Consider the following 4,566-nt stretch of genomic DNA (forward strand, 5'->3'; position numbering starts at 1 on the left):
TTATTCATTTATGCTAATAATGGGATCCTTCATTTTTAATTTTCTTTATTAAGGTGAAACTAATTAATTATTACACTATACTAATAAATAATTAAGTTTTAATTTAATTATACATAATTAAAGAGTATAAAATAATAAATTTATAATCAATGTTAAAGCTATATAAATACAAATTAATCATATTAATATTAATTGAAATACTAAGAAAGATTAAAATTGTTTTAATAAGAGTTAACCTACTTACTTACTTAGAAAGTTGATTAAAAAAAAGGGACCTAACATAATGGAAAAGGGGCAATTTCTTATTAAAAATTATCTAAAGGTTCTTAAGGAGCTACAGAGAAAGAAGATGGTAGTTTCTAAATTCATTAATGAATATTTATATTAAGGTTAAAGAGGGATAATTGGATAATTGGCATCATCCTTTAAAATTCCTTAATTAAGATAAAAATCATTATATTAACTATGCTAATTAACTAAGGCCTAAAAATTTTTTGTTTTAATTTTTGTAATAGTCAGTATAGTAAATTTTTTTATTGATTAAAAAGAAAGTAAAATAACCTACCAAATGAGGAACCAAATAAATGTCTATGTTATATAGTCAAGGTAACGAAAAGTAAAAGAACCTTGTCATGGGTAAATTGAAAAAAATAATAATTGAATGGTGGTTGGGATACTCTTACTGGCAAGAAACGGTATGAGGTTTATGAGTTCGACTAAAGGTAAAATAACCTACCAAATAAGGAACCAAATAAATGTCTGTGTTATATAAAGGTAACGAAAAGTAAAAGAACCTTGTCATGGGTAAATTGAAAAAAATAATAATTGAATTGTGGTTGGGATACTCTTATTGGCAAGAAACGATAGGTTGGGCAAGTGAGAGTAAATAGTTGTTTGGAAGACTTATTTAATAAAAAAATGTTAATTAATAAATCATATTTCGTCACTATTGGATAGTGAAGTATAAAAAGGAATAAAGGGGATCAAGAACTCGTAATATAGAAAATATATTGATATAATCAAGGAGGTCATCTGGCATATTTAACAAAAAAATTTGTCAAATTTGAATGAAAATATAGAACGCACATGATTACAAAATATGAGTCAATTGGGTTACCTTGTGATTGGCATAAATGGTTGGAATCATTTCCTTAAATTAAGCATTAACAAGTGATATGATAGACATTAAACACAATATTGTGTCATCTAGTGTGGTTCATCATCACGACAAGATGGAGAATTAGATCATTGTACCAAATTAAATAGAAAGAGAAATCCATGTAGAGATAGTTATGATAAAACAACTAGTTTTGAAAAAGAATTATTAGAATGTTAAATTGGAATTAAGTCAAAGATTTAGATTTAGATTAAGTCAAAAAATTCAATTGGAATAAAATGTTTTGGGATAATATTTTAATGTATAAAGTAAAATACTTAGATTAAAATATAAATAAATAAGAATTAAATTAATTATTAAGTCTATGTCAAATATTAAATATTAAGTCAAATATTTAGATTTAGATGAGCCAAATAATTAGATTAAAATATAAACAAATAAGAATACAATTAAGTTAATTAGAATAAAATGTTTTATGAAATAATATTTTAATAAATAAAGTCAAAACTTTTAAATTAAAATAAGAATAAAATTAATTATTAAGAATGCTCAACGTATAAAAAGGTGAGAGACCAAAATTCTAAATAACTAAAGAACAAACCCTTTGGAATAAAATAGAAATAAAAATAAAAAAGCCATAAGCTAAGAATAAAATATTCAAAATGAAATTAAAATAACTCATAATAAAACTAAGTTAATTATTATGTCTAAGTGTAAAAATTGAATAAAGGTAAAGACTCAAAATTATAAATAATAATAAAATAAAATAAATTACTAATAAATAGATAAACAATTAGTTAATCAAGTAATAAAATAAATAAAACAATAATAATAATAATGATCGTAAATAATGAATTGAATCAATATGATTAGTTGTAAATGATTAAACTAAAAGTATTAGTACTATTACTTTAATTAAAAGGAATTATTCTAAACAATAAAACTCATAAAATAAATTAAGAAATAATAAGAAAAAATAAATGGATGAACAAATAAAAATATAAGTTAGACCAAAACACTGAATTAATCAGAAGGGAGGTGCTAAAAAAATTAGGAAGACAAGGCAGGGATCCAACACTTGCTAATACCCCAACCATCATCTCTATTCAGGTTGATAGGTCCCCTTTCAATTTCCAAAGCCTCCCTAAACTTTAGGTGATGAAAATGATCAATCCTTGCAATGACCTTGGCTTCTTCAATGCAGATATGATGCTTTGTCTTTTCAGCATGTTTTTCCAAAGCGGAGGAATGAGACCTTCCATGTTTGATATGAGCTGTGTGCTCATGGATCCTTTGATTAATTGAGCGACCAATTTTGCCAATGTATGGAGTTCCACAGGAGCATGAGATGACATAAACACATTTCCCATATTTGGGGTTCACAGGATCTTTCACTGGACCTAGGGAGCTTTGGATTGTGTTTAGGGGCCTAAATGTTGAAGGAACCTTATGTTTCTTCAGGATCTTAGCAATATTGTTTGTGGTTCCTTGGATAAATGGAAGATGTACCCCTGAAAACCGATCTTTAAGATATTTTTTGATCCTAGGACCTTTTTCAGCCTTAAGGAAGGCTCTAAGATACTAGCACCTATTATAACCATTCTTATTGAAAACATTAAGGAGATGGGTTTTTTCATCGTTGAGGTGGTTTTTATCATAAACTCGTAATGCTCGAGTGGCTAAGGTGTTGAGAACACCTAGCTTTTGAGTGGGGAAATGATGTGAATTAGCATGAAGATATTGTTCAGTGTGAGTTTTCTTTCTAAAAACCTGGTGGGAGAAAGAACCATCATCTCTTTTTGAAATAAGAACATCGAGGAATGGAAGGTTGCCATCAATTTCACATTCCATAGTAAATTTAATGGAACTAGATTGATTGTTAAGATGTTGGAAAAAGAGCTCCAACTTATCCTGACCATGAGACCAGATGATGCAAGTGTCATCCACAAACCTTTTCCAAAGCTTAGGTTGGAATAGAGCAGAGGAGAAGGCCTTAGATTCAAATTCTTCCATGAACAAATTAGCCACCACTAGGAAAGGGGGAACCCATGGAAACGCCACAAGTTTGTTCAAAAAATTCACCTTCAAAACTGAAGAAAGTAGAAATAAGACAAATTTCAACCAAGTAAGTTGTATCTGGATCCATAATGCACTTGATAACTTCAATGGCCGCATTAATGGGGATGTTCATGTACAACGAAACCACATAAAAACTCACCAAATTATCCCCTGGATCCAGCTGTATACCCTTTAATTCATTGACAAACAAAGAAAAATATTTGACAAAGTATTCAGTCTGTCTAAAAGAGGTTTAGCTTATTGGCTAAAAACTTAGCAAGAAGATAGGGCATCCCTCCAATGGTGTTGACAATGGGAAGCAGGGAGACCCATATTTATGGTTCTTTGGAAACCCATAAATCCTAGGAGAGATTGGGCTACTTTCAATCAATTTTGGCTAAGAGAGCTCTCAACATTCATAATAAACCTAAATTCAGAAATTAAAAACCCTGCCTGGAAGGGACGTTACAACTATTCCTATGTGATTTTTATCGAAAGATCTCAAAATTCATAATATGGATCACAACAACCTAAATTCAGAAATTACAACCCTACACAAAAGGGACATTGCAACTATTCTATGTGATTTTTTACTAAAGATCTCGACATTCATAATATAGATCACCTAAGCCTAAATTCAAAAATTACAACCCTGCACAGAAGGGATGTTGCAACTATTCCTATGTGATTTTTACTGAAAGATCTCAACATTCATAATATGGATCCTAGAAGCCTAAATTCAGAAATGACAACCTTGCATGGAAGTGGCGTTGCAACTATTCCTATGTGGTTTTTACCAAAAGATCTTAACATTCATAATATGGATCACAAAATCCTAAGTTCAGAAATTACAACCCTACACGGAAGGGACGTTGCAACTATTCTTATGTGTTTTTTTACCAAAAGATCTCTACATTCATAATATGTATCATAAAAGCCAAATTCATAAATTACAACCCTACACGGAAGGGACGTTGCAACTATTCCTATGTGACTTTTACCGAAAGATATCAACATTCATAATATGGATCATAGAAACCTAAATTCAGAAATTACAACCCTGCACAAAAGGGACGTTGCAACTATTCCTATGTGATTTTTATCGAAAGATCTCAACATTCATAATATGGATCACAGAAGCCTAAATTCAGAAAAAAATGTCAACTAGTATGTCGCCCCTTAGTGGATACAAAGTTGTTGTCACCATCAGGATCAACTTCAAAATATTTTAGAAATTGAAAATCAACAAAAAATGACAACCATAAACTTAGAGAATACCTCTCTCTTAATAGTTCCCCCCTCTATAATTCATAGGTTTTCTTTTTCCCTCTTTTTAAAGGGGTTCCTATGTAGTTTTTGGAAGTTTTTGGATTAAAATATGTACTTAGTTT

The sequence above is a fragment of the Pinus tabuliformis genome, chromosome 9 (assembly GCF_031772625.1).
Source record: "Pinus tabuliformis cultivar Carrire ecotype Pingquan chromosome 9, CPIR1, whole genome shotgun sequence".
Classification (NCBI taxonomy): Eukaryota; Viridiplantae; Streptophyta; class Pinopsida; order Pinales; family Pinaceae; genus Pinus; species Pinus tabuliformis.